At 41.8% G+C, this 15907-nt stretch overlaps 1 protein-coding gene and 1 non-coding gene across 2 annotated transcripts in view; both read left to right on the top strand.

The window, feature by feature from the left end:
• The first annotated feature begins 4702 nt into the window (after positions 1-4702).
• LOC115526414 lies at positions 4703-4809 on the top strand. Its single transcript, XR_003972600.1, has one exon. It is a non-coding gene; the product is annotated as a U6 spliceosomal RNA (small nuclear RNA).
• Positions 4810-9886: 5077 nt separating this feature from the next.
• Positions 9887-15907, top strand: part of CCDC125 (coiled-coil domain containing 125) — a 31056-nt gene continuing 25035 nt past the window's right edge. The window contains exon 1 of the mRNA XM_030322344.2: positions 9887-9928. The gene's annotated coding sequence lies outside the window, so the exon portion shown is untranslated. The remainder of the gene's footprint in view (positions 9929-15907) is intronic.

Here is a 15907-nt window from a genome sequence, read left to right as displayed (position 1 = left end):
ATGACCTGAGCCGAAATCAAGGGTTGGACGCTTAACTGACTGAGCCACCCAGGTGCCCCCCAATTTGTCATTTTAAAGTGCATGATTGGGTGCGTGGGTGGCTCAGTTAAGTGTCTAACTCTAGGTTTCAGCTCAGGTCACAATCTCACATTTTGTGGGTTCGAACCCAACATTGGGCTCCACGCTAAATGGCACAGAGCCTATTTGGGATTCTTTCTCTTCCTCTCTCTCTGCCCCTCCCCTGCTCACTTGCACTCTCTCTCAAAAAATAAACTTAAAAAAAAAGTGCACAACTAGCTGGCTTTTATTATACTCACAAGATTGTGTAATCATCATACTTCAACCATCACTATCTAATTCCATATGTAACATTTTTATTACCCCACCCAGAAAAAGTCCAGTACTGTTAGCAGTCACTTTCTATTTTTACCTTCTAGCCCCTTGGAATCACTAGTTTATTTTGTCTGTATGGTTTTGCATATTCTGGGCATTTCATATAAATGGAATCATACAATATGTAGCCTTTTATGTCTGGCTTCTTTGACTTAGCATATTGTTTCCAAGGTCATCCATATTGCAGCCTCTACCGGTCGGTACCTCATTCCTTTTTATCAAGTAATATTCCACTGTATGTACCACCTCTTGTTTATCCATTCCATCATTTGCACAATTGGGTTGTATCCTTTCTGGGTCTTATGAATTATGTTATGAACATTTGTATACAGGTTTTTGTGTAGATGTAGGTTTTCAATTCTTGGGTATAGAGGGAAATTTCTGGGTCCTTTCGCAACTGAGTTTAACTTTTTGCGAAAATACCAAACTGTTTTGCAAAATGGTTGCATTACTTTACATTCCCCTCCCCCTGTCTACGTAGTAGGGATCTAATTTCTCCACATCCATGCCAGTACCTGCTAGATGGCCATCCTGTGCATGTATAGTAATATTTCATATTAGTCTTGATTTACATTTCCCTGATGACTATTGATGTACCTACTAGTCATTCATACATCTTCTTTGGATCCCTAATTTTTTTTTTTAAGTTTTATTTAAGTAATCTTTACATCCAATGTGGGCTTGAGCTCACGATCCTGAGATTAAGTCACATGCTCTTCCAACTGAGCCAGCCAGGCACCCCTGGACCCCTAATCTTTTTAAAGTTTGCACATAAGTCCATATAGGAGTGCTATGATTGGTTTAATCTGTCCCCTACTGATAGACTTTTAGGTTGTTTCCAGCTTTTTACTATTACAATGTTGCCAAGAATGGTAAGAAAGAAGGGTACCTGAGAGGCTCAGTTGGTTAAGCCTCTGACTCTTGATCTCAGCTCAGGTCATGATCTCATGGTTCATCGGATCAAGCCCCACGTCAGGCTCTGCACTGACAGCAAGGAGCCTTCTTGGGATTCTCTTTCTCTCCCTCTCTGCCCTTCTCCTGCTCACACGCTCTCTCTCAAAATAAATAAACTTAAAAAAAAAAGGGTAAGAAAGAATAACATGTATATTACATGTATATATTACATGTATCTTACATGCCAAGCACTCTTAAATACATTTCAAAAGTGAACTCTATTAATCCACATGATACCATCTGAGGTAGGTATTATTATTTCCATTACAGGTGATGGAAACAGGGCACAAAATGAAGTGACACAGTCAAGATCACAGCTAGGAAGTATCAGAGTCAGGAGTCTATCTTAGCAGGCTCTTACCCATTAAGTTATACTGCTTAATGTACATGGAACTTGGCACATGAGTAAGTTTATCTGTCCAGTAAATTCCTGAGTAAATTGTAAGCAAAGATAACATTTAGTAGATTCATTTTAATAATCATATATTGCCTATTACATACATGCAAGACTCCAACCAAATAACTGGTGGGGAAAGCCTCAAGTTCTTGACCTTCAGATGATCATAACCTAGTATACAAGGAAGATATACATACAAATGGACCCTTTAGACAAATCAGGTAGACTGTGGCAAATGCCCTACTGGAGATTCTAACATAGAGAATAAAAGAGATAACTGTTTCCTACTATGAATATCAGAAAAGGATAAATGCTATAGGATGCAGGGCTTTGAAGAATGAGTCTAGAGGTAGAGAAGAGAATTACTCAGACTAAGATAATAGCACATAGGTGCTATCCAGTCAAATCACATATAAAATGAGGATAATTACATCATAGGGTTATTGTAAGGATTAAATAAACAGTGTTTGGCACATACTGTTATTATTTTTAGTAATATTAATGGCTGTTTTGAGAAGACAATGTTCTTTTCATTACTAGAATTCACTAAATTATCAAGTGGTTGCTAATTATCTTAACAGTAAAACTGACTCAAAGATTTTCCTTCAACAGAAGGGAGATTATTATCTAAAAGGGAATCTAATACAGAGCTATACACCTTTTGGGAATTTTAATTAAATATTAATTAAATATGAATATAATTAAATAAATTAAATATTAATATACTCATTTCAGCTCTAGGTTTTTATTTGAAACTAGTGATAGTGCTTTAACATGTTGTTACAATTATTTGAAGGTTGTAGAAATAACCGCATTTACTGTTTGCCTTTGGTTTTATTCAACCTACTTGTTTGGTTTTTAACTTAAGTAGATTGGTTTAAAATAGACCTAAGGAGGGGCGCCTGGGTGGCTCAGTTGGTTAAAAGTCCGACTTCAGCTCAGGTCATGATCTCACGGTTCATGAGTTCAAGCCCCAAGTCAGGCTCTGTGCTGACAGCTCAGAGCCTGGAGCCTGCTTCAGATTCTATGTCTCCCTCTCTCTGCCCCTCCCCTGCTCATGCTCTGTCTCAAAAATAAATAAAACATTAAAAAATATATAATAAAACAAACCTAAGGAGATAAAAAGTGTTCTAAATTTTAAATCATTTTATGCTTCTGTAAATAAGACTTCTTAATAAGATATATTTTGTTCCTCGTGAGTACCTTAACAAGCTTTGAAGTATGTATAACCGCTGATTGTTTTCCTTATGCCCACTCTTGTTGGTATATTTTTTATTTTTGTGGGCGTTTAAAAGGGGTTTAGCCTCACTTCATCTGTATTTCTTTTGAATGTTCTACCACCAATCCCTACCAACATTTAAGTTTGTTAGTTTCTAACAAAAAGTCATAGGGGTCAGGGGTCCCTGGGTGGCTCAGTCAGTTAAGTGTCTGACTTTAGCTGAGGTCATGATCTTGGGGTTCATGAGTTTGAGCCCTACATCAGCTCTCTGCTGTCAGCATGGAGCCTGTTTCTGATCCTCTGTCTCCCTCTTTCTCTGCCACTTCCCTGCTTGCTCTTTATCTCTCTCAAAAATAAACATTTTTTTAAAATCTTAAGAAAAAAAAGTCATAGGGGTAAAAACTGCTAAGAAGCATTTATCCTATCCTATGGAGGGGGGAGAGTCCAAGGTAAAAAAAGAATCACGGTTCTTAGTAGCTTTTTTTTTAAATGTTTATTTATTTTGAGAGAGAGAGAGAGAGACAGAGGACAAGCAGGGGAGGGGCAGTGAGAGAGAGAGACAGAGAATCCCAAGCAGACTCCACGCTGTCAGCTGAGAGCCCAACGCAAGGCTCAAGCTCATAAACTGTGAGAGCATGATCTGCACCAAAATCAAGAGTCAGATGCTTAACCGACTCTGTCACCCAGGCATCCCAGTTCTTAGCAGTGAAAAACAACATCCTGAAAATCATTTATATATACCTATTTATATGTATAGATCGGCTTTTATTTAAAATTTAGTTCCTTAACACTTTTGATGACATAAATCCCTTTGACAGTCTGATATAAGCTACGAACCCACTTCCTCTAAGTAATACAGATATACATATTAATGTAAAACACTGTTTATGTTTTTCAAAGACTCAAAGACCCTTGAAATCCATTCAGAGGTTTGTTGTCTAAGGAATTTATTATTATGGAAGGGAGGATTCAAAAAAATATAATTTGTTACACGAGGCTAGCGAATAAAAAGCCAAGTGATCATTTGCTCATCCTGGGGATCCTCACCAGTGCATTAAGCAGAAAATAAATAAAAGACATACAGAGCTGTAAGGAAAAAAATAAGGTATTCTCAGGTAACATGATAATCTACGTAGAAATTCCAAAGAGAATCCATACAAAAACTACTTGAACTAATAAGTGACGTTAACAAAGTCACAGGATATAAGACCAATACACAAAAACTACTGCATTTCCATATAGCAGTGACAAACAATTGGAAATTAAGAACAATACCATTTACAATAGTACCAAAACCATGACCTACTTAGGTTAAATCTAACAAAGTATTTGCAAGATCTGCATACTGAAAATTCAAATGAAAGAAATCAAAGATCCAAAAAAGATGTATAAACCATGTTCATGAAATCGAAGATTCAATATTATTAACATGACAATTTTCCCCAAATTGATCTATTAATCCAGCCCCAATCAAAATGCCAGCATACTCTTCTAAAGTAAAAGTTGCTGGGCGCCTGGGTGGTTCAGTCGGCTAAGCGTCCAACTTCAGCTCAGGTCACAATCTCACAGTTCGTGGGTTCGAGCCCCGCATTGGGCTCTGTGCTGACCGCTCAGAGCCTAGAGCCTGTTTCAGATTCTGTGTCTCCCTCTCTCTCTGACCCTCCCCCGTTCATGCTCTATCTCTCTCTGTCTCAAAAATAAATAAACATTAAAAAAAAATTTAAAGTAAAAGTTGCTGAGTGCCCATTTTGGCAGCACATACACTAAAATTGGAACAATACAGTGAACTTTAGCATGGCCTCTGCACAAAGATGCCATGCAAATTTGTGAAGCGTTCCATAATAAAAAGAAAAATTGCTGGAAACACATATGGAAACATGTAGGAGCTAGAGTAACCAAACAATGCTGAAACAAGAGAACAAAGTTAAAAACGACCCTGGTGTATGTGATTTCAGGATTTGCTATAAAGACTAAAGCAAGACAATGTGGCATACTACAATGATGGACACATAGATCTGATCTTGTAACAGAAAAGAGAGTCCAGAAAGAAATCCATGCCTATACAGGCGATTTTTTTTTTTAATTTTTTTTTTCAACGTTTATTTATTTTTGGGACAGAGAGAGACAGAGCATGAACGGGGGAGGGGCAGAGAGAGAGGGAGACACAGAATCGGAAACAGGCTCCAGGCTCTGAGCCATCAGCCCAGAGCCTGACGCGGGGCTCAAACTCACGGACCGCGAGATCGTGACCTGGCTGAAGTCGGACGCTTAACCGACTGCGCCACCCAGGCGCCCCTACAGGCGATTTTTGATGGAGGTGCAAAAGGAAAATCAATGGGGAAACTAACTTTTTGACAAATAATAGGTATACATATCAAAAAAGTGAACCTCGGGGCACATGGCTGGCTTGGTTGGTAGAGCAGAAGACTCTTGACTTGGGGTTGCGAGTTCTAGTCCCCACATTGGAAGTAGAGATTACTTAAAAATAAAATTAAAAAAAAAGTGAACTTCAAACTTAACCACATACCGTATTAAGTCAAAATGTCTCAGAGACCTATGTGTAAAACCTAAAATATATAAAACTTCTAGATGAAAACATACTAAGAAATTTTAGTGCTCTTTGATTAAGCAAAGATTTATCTGATAGAACACAAAAAACACAAACCAAAGAAAAAAGAATCAATAAATTTGACTTCAAAATTTAAAACTCTTCCTCTCAAAAGACACCTAATACTGGGGGGGCCTGACTAGCTCAGTCAGGAGAGCACGCAACTGGATCTCAGGGTCATGAGTTCTAGCCCCAGGTTGGCCATGGAGCCTGCTTAAAAAAAAGACTTAAGAACAGCAGCAGCCACAGATTAGGAGAAATGTAAACACACATATGAAACAGATTTGTATATAAAATATACATGATACTCTTGGGGCACCTGGGTGGCTCAGTCGGTTAACTATCTGACTTGTTTTAGCTCCATTCATGATCTCACGGTTTGGTTTTTGAGATTGAGATTGAGCCCCATGGTGGGCTCTGGGCTGACAGCACTTGCTTGGGATTCTCTCTCATTCTCTCTGTCTGCCGCTCCCCCACTTGTGCACATGTGTTTTCTCTCTCTCTCTCAAAATAAATAAACTTGAAAAGAATGAAATGTACTCAAATTGGTAGATAGAAGTTTTTTTAAAGACATTCACCGCACATTTATTATGCAATAGTTTAGCAGCAATGCACATAAAGGGTGATGAAAGCCAACTTTAAACTCATGCATTTTTTCAGGGGCGCCTGGGTGGCTCAGTCGGTTGAGCGTCCAACTTCGGCTCAGGTCATGATCTCACACTCCGTGAGTTCGAGCCCCGCATCGGGCTCTGTGCTGACAGCTCGGAGCCTGGAGCTGGTTTCAGATTCTGTGTCTCCCTCTCTTTCCCTGCCTCTCCCCTGCTCATGCTCTGTCTCTCTCTGTCTCAAAAATAAATAAAAATATTAAAAACTAAATAAATAAACTCATGCATTTTTTAAATAAAATTTTAATATGCATGCATTCAAATCTATGCTTTCTGGAGAAGTCTGATAAAGAAAACAGAGTTAAAATATTTTTAGTGGGAAAGTTCTGAAATATTTTTAAAGTTAAAGAAGTCTATTTTAAATCGGTCAAAGTTTTAAGTGAAGAAAAACTATTTTTGGTTTGCAAAGCTATTGAATATGCTAGAATAGTAGGCAAATTGACTTTAAAATTATAAATATATTAATCTCTACTGGCACAAGAACAGACACTCAGATCAATGGAACAGAACAGAGAACCCAGAAATGGACCCACAAACATATGGCCAACTAATCTTTGACAAAGCAGGAAAGAATATTCAGTGGAATAAAGACAGTCTCTTCAGCAAGTGGTACTGGGAAAACTGGACAGCGACATGCAGAAGAATGAACCTGGACCACTTTCTTACACCATACACAAAAATAAAATGGATGAAAAACCTCAAAGTACGACAGGAAGCCATCAAAATCCTCGAGCAGAAAGCAGGCAAAAACCTCTCTGATCTTGGCTGCAGCAACTTCTTACTCAATATGTCTCCGGAGGCAAGGGAAACAAAAGCAAACATGAACTACTGGGACCTCATCAAAATAAAGCTTCTGCACAGCGAAGGAAACAATCAGCAAAACTAAACGGCAACCGACAGAATGGGAGAAGATATTTGCAAATGACATACCACATAAAAGGTTAGTATCCAAAATCTATAAAGAACTTCTCAAACTCAACGCCCAAAAAACAAATCATGCAGTGAAGAAACGGGCAAAAGACATGAATAGACACTTCTCCAAAGAAGACATCCAGATGGCCAACCAACACATGAAAAAATGCTCAATATCATTCATCATCAGGGAAATACAAATCAACACCACAATGAGATACAACCTCACCTGTCAGAATGGCCAACATTAACAACTTAGGCAACAACAGATGTTGGCAATGATGCAGAGAAAAGATCTCTTTTGCACTGCTGATGGGAATGCAAACTGATGCAGCCACTCTGGAAAATAGTATGGAGGGTCCTCAAAAAATTAAAAACAGAACTACCCTACGACCCAGCAATTACACTACTAGGTATTTATCCAAGGGATACAGGTATGCTGTTTCAAAGGGGCACATGCACCCCAATGTTTATAGCAGTTCTATCAACAATAGCCAAAGTATGGAAAGAGCTCAAATGTCCATCAATGGATGGATAAAAAGATGCGGTGTATATATACATCACCCACATATATATACATATATATATGTATATATGTACATATATATATATATGCATATACACACACACACACACACAATGGAGTATTACTCAGCAATCAAAAAGAATGATATCTTACCATTTGCAACTACGTGGATGGAACTAGAGTGTATTATGCTAAGCAAAATTAGAGAAAGATAAATATCATATGAATTCACTCTTATGAGGACTTTAAGATACAAAACAGATGACAATAAGGGAAGGGAAATAAAAATAATATAAAAACAGGGAGGGGGACAAAACATAAGAGACTCTTAAATATGGAGAACAAACAGGGTTGTTGGAGGGGCTGTGGGAGGGGGGATGGGCTAAATGGGTAAGGGACATTAAGGAATCCACTCCTGAAATCAATGTTGTACTATATGCTAACTTGGATGTAAATTAAAAAGATAAATAAAAATTAAAAATAAAATAAATACATTAAATCTCTTAAGATAATCTTAAATCTCTGAGCATCTAATATCCACAGAGCACTGATCTTGTTCTATAACTGATCTTGTTCTAAGTCTGGTTTTCCATATAAGTATGGTATGTTTACTTGGGGGAAGTGGGTGGTTAAGGGAAGTATGGGCTGAATCTGGAGAAGAGGAAGAATAAAAGAAGTCTACTAAGGCAAAGAAGGGTTTACTTGTTTGTTTCTAATCCAGAATAATCTTTAAATCCAGCCAAAGTTATTTCAATTATGTTAATATTAGGAAATACTATCAAAATCATTTCACCCAGGCACTGAAGCTATTTGATGGGGTTTCAAGTGATGGCGGGGTTTGGAGGTGACAGCCAAGAAAGAATTCGTGAAGATGTTTTTGGTGCAAAAAATGTGATTTTATTAAAGCATGGGGACAGTACCCGTGGGCAGAAAGAGCTGCACTGGGGTTGTGAGGAGTGACTGATTATATACCTTCAGGTTGGGATGGGGTTAGGGACAGTGTTTTGGAAGCAAGGTTTCCAGGACCTTGAGGGGCTAGCTGTTGTTAGAAAAACATTTATTACTGTTAAGTAAAACCTCAGACATGAGACCCTTCAAATATATATAAGGAGCCATATGCTTGGAGTATAATTGCCAACATATACTTGGGGGGAAGGGGGTAAAGATAAAAGAGGTTTGCAAAGGAATTTCTATGTGTTTAAGAAGACTCACAGGATCCTAGGGGCAGGGGGCAGGATAATGTTAAGCAAGATTCCCTTTTATCCCCAGCAAAGTACCATCATTGAGGCAGCTGAGCTCCTAAAAGAAGGTCCCTCTGCCCGCTTCAAGGATTTGTCAGTGGGCCGTAAGCAATACGGGAATTTTTCATTTGCCTTTGTTTCCCACATCACCATGGCAAGCACTTGAAACCCCTTCATCTTGATGAGGGTGATATTAAGGCTCCAGGAAACGGAGTCTATAGGTTTCTGGAGATTAGACTATGGATAAGATTGTGTTTTCCTTGCAGTTTACTAAGTTATCTGTAAAATGAAGGAGGTTCCTGTCCTGCATGACTGTGATCAGTCAACCATTTGCTTTCCTTTCCTTTGGCCTTGGGTAGCCATGGGCATCTGAGGAGTATCACACATATCCCACCTTGGAGGGTGTGTGAGAGTATGTGTGTGCGCGCTGTTATGGCCCTCAGCTTGCCACACGCTCCCTCATCACTACAGACTCTGAACGTTCTGGAGGGTGGGGGATGGGGGGAGGGCAGGGCCCGCCTCTAGAAACCCACGGAATCAGTTCCCAGTGGCAGCTCTTTCCGCCCTGGTCTTGTTCCTTCCCACAGCCACGCCTCTGCCCCAGAAGTTCCTCTCGCCCGTAAAGCTCTCCTCCGTTCTTAGTACGGAAAGCCTACTTTCCCGGTCCACCTGCGCCCCTGAACTGATTCAGCTCGGATCCCTCGGTCCCTTACCCCCTACACACTTCATGTTTGCACCATCTCATTTTCACCTTTCCTGAGAGCCCGCGGTCTTGTGTCTCTCGGCCTCCGCGCTAACATTTCTAATTCGGTGGCTCGTAGGGGGCAAACCCCGGGCTCTGCAGCCGGATGGAGCTAACATCTCCCGCGCCAACCGACCAGCTCTCGCAGGCAGCTGACAAAACCAGCGGGACCCGGCTCCGGGCGGCCTCGCCCCTCCTTCCGGTCCCGGCGGCGCACGTGGTCACGTGGCTGGAGGGCGGCGACGCGCGCGGCGGGGAGGCTCAGCGCCAGGTGAGCGCGCCAGGTGGGGCGCGAGGCCGGTGGGGGTCCTGGGCGCCGGGCGGGATTCCCTGGTCCGGTCCCCTGGTCGGGTCCCCGCGACGGGCGTTGCGGGGGCGCGTGGTCAGGCAGGGCTGGTGGGAACGGCGGGTGGGGAGGACCCGGGACCCGGGCTCCGCAGATTCGTGCAAACCCCGGCAGGTTGTGTACAAGTTGGCCCACTGGCTGCCTTTTTTCCCCTAAACGCTAGTTTAATGGTCTCATCTCGTTAAAAAAAAAAAAAAAAAAAAAAAAGGAATAGGTTTGAAAGAATTTGTTTCTGCCTTTTCCCTCTCCTCCTTTATTATTTTTTCCTATTAGTATTGAGCCTTAAAAATACGTGTCCTGCACCAGAAAAAGGACGTCAGTAGAAATGACTGCGGAAATCCCAATAAAGTCTGTGGTTTAGTTAATTCCATGTGTCAATATTAACTTATTAATTTTGGTAAATGTTAACATTAGAGGAGTGTGAGCAAAGGGTATACAGGAGCTCTGCACTATCTTTGCAACTTACTGTAAATCTAAAATTATTTTCATAAAAAGTTTAAAAACATAATGCTGCAGTGTTGTGTAGCAGGCCATTGTTCACCAGGGAGGGCTCAAGTTAGTTCCTCTTTGCCAAGCCTGACAGGAATTGGGTGTCTGTTTGACCATTGTGTTTGCTAGGGCAAGTGTCAGGCTAGTGGGTGTGGATGCTTCTAGTCCAAGATTTCTGGGCAGGAGTCTGTTTCTTCATTTCGGTCTGTCACCGTTCTTTGGACAGGTCAGTGAGTTAAGGATACATCGAGCTACTGTAGGGGCGTGTGCAATACACATGTCAGGAAAAAGGACTATTAAAAAGGTACAGGGATGCCTGCCTGGGTCTTCTGTGAGAGCGGTCATGAGTTCAAGCCCCGTGTTGTGTGTGTAGATTACTTAAATAAATAAAAACTTAAAAATTAAAAGGTACAACACAGAGCTAGGAAAGCTCAGAGATCATGTCTGGCTCAGGGGTGTCAGGAGGGCTGCTGGGGGGAGTGGCTGTCATGAGCTGCGGGGGACTACAGAGGAGTCAGCGTTCCTGGCGTGGAGATGAGCACCAGCACACTTGAAGGTGACTGATTGCCCTGAGGAGGCCTGGGCACAGGTGCAGTCCTTTTTTTTTTAATGTTTACTTGTTTTTGAGAGAGACAGAGACAGAGTGCAAGCTGGGAAGGGGCAGAGAGAGAAGGAGACACAGAATCTGAAGCAGGCTCCAGGTTCTAAGCTGTCAACACAGAGCCCAATGTGGGGCCCAAACCCACAAACAGAGAGATCATGACCCAAGCTGAAGTCGGACGTTTGACTAACTGAGCCACCCAGGCACCCCGGTGCAGTCCTTCTTAATGGAAGCACAGAACATGTCCAGGAAGCAGTGACAGCTGACATGTGAAGTAAAAATGAGTCTCGTAGTTAACAGGGTGACACTTTATGGCATGGGAGCCATGGAATGTTTTAGGGCAAGAGGGGGGCATCTCTGGATCTGTGCTTGGGGCAGCAGTGTATAGGATTGCTTGGGGACTATTGGTTTCACCTGGAAGAGGTAATAAGAAATCCAGCCAGGGCTGTGAAGTTAATATCCAAAGGATATGGTTTCAGGAGATTTTGTGCGCCTAGACGTCTTGGCATCTGAAGGGATCAAGGAAAAGAGAAATCCCAAAGTTTTGGACCTGGGTGTTTTGGAGCATGGTTGAAACGTTTGCAGAAATAGAGGACTCAGGATGAGATAGATCTAGGGTGGGAGTGGGAGGGCAGTGAGTTTGTTTTTGAACAGCTGTGTGTTTTATTTATTTTTTTTTATTTTTTTAACGTTTATTTATTTTTGAGACAGAGAGAGACAGAGCATGAATGGGGGAGGGTCAGAGAGAGAGGGAGACACAGAATCTGAAACAGGCTCCAGGCTCAGAGCGGTCAGCACAGAGCCCGACGCGGGGCTCGAACTCACGGAGTGCGAGATCATGACCTGAGCTGAAGTCAGACGCTTAATTGACTGAGCCACCCAGGCGCCCCTGAACAGCTGTGTTTGAATTGCTGGCAGGATATCCAGCTGGAAATGTGTGTGTTTAATAGTGGAAGCCAAACATACAGAGCAGGACAGAAAGAGGAAAAGGAGCCCGAGCAGGCAGACATGGGGTGGTTCCTCATTCCTGTAGGGTTTGAGGGGCTAAGGTCAACCAGGGGCCTGGGTGTGGCAGATCAGTAGTGTCACAGCTTCTGCAAAGGTGGAGGAGACCCAGGAGCAAGACTAGATCTTGGATTCAGCAATTAGGAAGTCAGTGGTCCCTTTTCAGAGAGTTGTTTTAGTGCAGAAGTAGGAAGATTGCTCACTGTCTGTAATTGGTTCATCCTGTGGCCTTTCCCAAGCGACCAGAACACCGGGCCAGGAGCCAGAGATATGGCTTCTAGTTCTGGCTCTTCCACTACCTGTGTAATTTTGGGCCAGTCATGCATAGCTTTTACTAGCATAGAAAAATAAAACCAGAAGGACCCTTTTATTCCTAGCAACACTTAATAGTCCAAAGAACTAGTGTCCCATGGGGCACACACTGGGAAAAGATGATCCAGAACCATAATTTTAGAGTCCTAAAGAACCAAAACATCTTGTCCAATCCTCCCATTTAACAATGGGACTAATACTCCCAAACTCTAATTCAATAAACATTGACTTGAAATATATCATATCAACGGTTCCCAAAATAACCCTATAAAGTAGTAATGCTTAAACTCATTTTGGAGATTGGAAAACGCGCTCTGAGAAGTTAAATGACTTGCCCGAGATCACAGAGCAGCACGTGGTGGAGTGAAATTTGAACTCAGACCTCCTGAGTCAGAGCCTTCTCTGTCACACATCCTGCTGGGCCTCCCTGGTTGTCAACATTGAATATATTTAAAACTGTCTGAGTGGAACATTAGTAACTTCTAACATTTTCCCTTTCTTAGAAGAAATATGTTCTGAAAGTCATTTGGTTTATTAATGTTAAGTATATAAAAAAGGGGAGAGTATACAGCCACCAGTTCCCAAAGTTACATTTTTTAAAACAGTAAGAGTATTGGATCATGGGAAAGCTCATTATGTTAACTGTGAATAGCAGAAAGGCTAGAAAGACCAGACCATGATACCTGAATTTATGTGGCACATTAAAAAATATTCTTAGCCACGCAGCCCAGCCACCAGAGCCTGCTGCTACCCAAGGCCCAGGTGATGCCTGCAACACATGCTGCTGGGCAGAGACAGCCATGGGGGCTGTGACCCCAGGCAAGTAGATGAGACAGGCCTGCACCGGAGAATGAGCTGGAGTGAGTGCCATGCTCTCATCCAAGGCTGCTCCAACAGACACCCTGTAGAATCTGCCAGGCCAGGCCCCACTCAGCAGCCTGGGCCCCTGTGTAGGCCAGGATCTGGGCTCCAGAGGATTGGGGGCTCTCCTATCCCAAGAGCCCACCCTGTCCCACCTCCTAGGAGCCCAGGGTCCTAGGACCAAGCCCCACCTGGGCTTTGTGGACAAGAATTCTGGTCACCCCACCCCTCCCTACTCCCAAAGCATGCTAACCCAGCACTGGATTGGGAGCTGGGCAGGGCTGGGGCATTTGGGTTTGGGGTTGGGGCTGGCCCCAGGACCACCATCCCCAGGAATGCTAAGACGCAGGCTCCAGGATGGACCATTGATGTACAATAAAGCTCAGATGACCTTTCCAAAAATTACATATATATTCTTAGCTAATCCTGTGATTGCTTACTCTTTCCTCTTACTACTTTTTTCCTTTGTGTTGACCAATTCCATTTTCTCCACTGGTGGCTGCCTAGCCCTGAGCATACCCCCCTTAAAGGTGTGAGAGTGCATTTATAAGCAGGAGTTTGCATTAGAGGTAAAACATAGCTCCTTAGGGATTATTTCCTGTCTATCTTGATGAATAAAAATAGAAACACTTACTTATTTAGGAAATAAACTTGTAAAGGAACAAAGATGATTTTATAAAAATTTGGGGGAAAAAAGATTTTTACTTTTAGTACTGTTTGATGTCATAAATGATAGAAACGTGGTTTATTCTGATGTAACGCTCATTCAGATTCTTCCAGTGACAGAAAGCAGTAGCTAAGAGTGTCACAGTGTCTCTGACATTAGGAGTCAGGATTCAGAATCTGGTTCAACCTCTCGTTAGCTAATTGTCTATATTTAATAACCCTATTGTCTTGAAAGGTGAAGATTAAATGGAATAATCTAAGAAAAACATTAAAATAGTGCCTAGCACACAGAAAAGAAGCAACAAGTGCTATTATTATATCATTGAAAAAGAAATTCTTGGGGCACCTGGGTGGCGCAGTCGGTTAAGCGTCCGACTTCAGCCAGGTCACAATCTCGCGGTCCGGGAGTTCGAGCCCCGCGTTGGGCTCTGGGCTGATGGCTCAGAGCCTGGAGCCTGTTTCTGATTCTGTGTCTCCCTCTCTCTCTGCCCCTCCCCCGTTCATGCTCTGTCTCTCTCTGTCCCAAACATAAATAAACGTTGAAAAAGAAAAAAAAGAAAAAAGAAATTCTTGCTGATTTAGAGCATCCAGTTTAATAATTTGCTTATCTAGGAGGATACAATTGATCAACACATTTCTCATCTTGTCCCCTAATGCAGTTAAAGGTCCCTTATTTTGTGTGTTTAAAAGTTTTTAAACCTATTATCGAGGCATAATTTACATATAAAATGCACCATTGTTAGAATGCTGAGTTTTGACAAACCATCACCCTAGTCAAAACCGAGACTTTTCTACCACCTCCCAAAAGTTCCTTCCTGCCCTCTGCAGTCAGCCTTCCACCCTAGGCAACCACTGATCTGTTGTCCGTTATATATTAGTTTCGCCAGGATTTCACAGAGGATGGGCTTCCTGTGTTAGCATAATGTCTCGCAGACTCATCCACGTTGTTACATGTATTAGAAATTCATTATTGCTGAATATATTCTGTTGTATCCACTTAACAATTTGTCTTTCTGTTGTACATCTGCGTTGTTTCCAGTTTGGAGCCCATTTGAGTAATGCTGTGAACAGTCATCCATACATCTTTGTGTGAACATATGTTTTCATTTCCCTTGGGTAAATATCAAAAATGCAATTGCTGGATCACTTGTTTAAAAGAAACTACCAAAATTTTCCACAGTGGCTGTATCATTTTATACTCCTGCCTACTATGTATGTCTATATCCGCAGCAATACTTAGAATTGACACTGGTATGTAACAGACTGTCATTGTAGTTTAAATCTACAATCCCCTGACAGCTACTGATGTTGAATGTCTTTCTATCCATTTACGTTCTTTTATGATGTTATGTCTTCGAATCTTTAAGGGCCTTGGCTTTCAAATACTGAAAGAATATGGTACTTTAAACCCTAAAAACAACAGAAACCTCTTCAACTATGTGTGTGTAGGGGGAGGGGGGTGGTTAAGTTTGTTTGTTTGTTTTGAGAGAGAGCTCATGAGAGCACATGGAAGGGGCAGAGAGAGAGGGAGAAAGAATCCCAAGCAGGCTCCACACTGTCAGCACAGAGCTTGATGCAGGGCTCAATCTCACAAACCGTGAGCCAAAATCAAGAGTTGGAGGCTTAGACGACTGAGCCACCAAGGTGCCCCATTTGTGTGGTTTTAATAGTGGAAGAATAAGAGAAACATCTCACTAAAAAATGCAAGTTTAAGATTTAATTATTTTTTTAAAGTCCTGGTAAGCAATTATTTAAATAGCAGGATATATTTAGAAGAGATGTCAGATGTATGTATGTATGTATGTATTTATGTATTTATTTATTTTTCTTTAATGAATCTTGGGGCACCTGGGTGGCTGAGTCTGTTAAGTGTCTGACTTCGGCTCAGGTCATGATCTCACAATTCGTGAGTTCGAGCCCTGTGTCAGGGCTCTGTGCTGACAGCTCAGAACCTGGAGCCTGCTTCAGAT

This window comes from Lynx canadensis, chromosome A1, assembly GCF_007474595.2.
Source record: "Lynx canadensis isolate LIC74 chromosome A1, mLynCan4.pri.v2, whole genome shotgun sequence".
NCBI classification, from domain to species: Eukaryota; Metazoa; Chordata; class Mammalia; order Carnivora; family Felidae; genus Lynx; species Lynx canadensis.
This window is presented reverse-complemented; position numbering and strand designations above follow the sequence as displayed.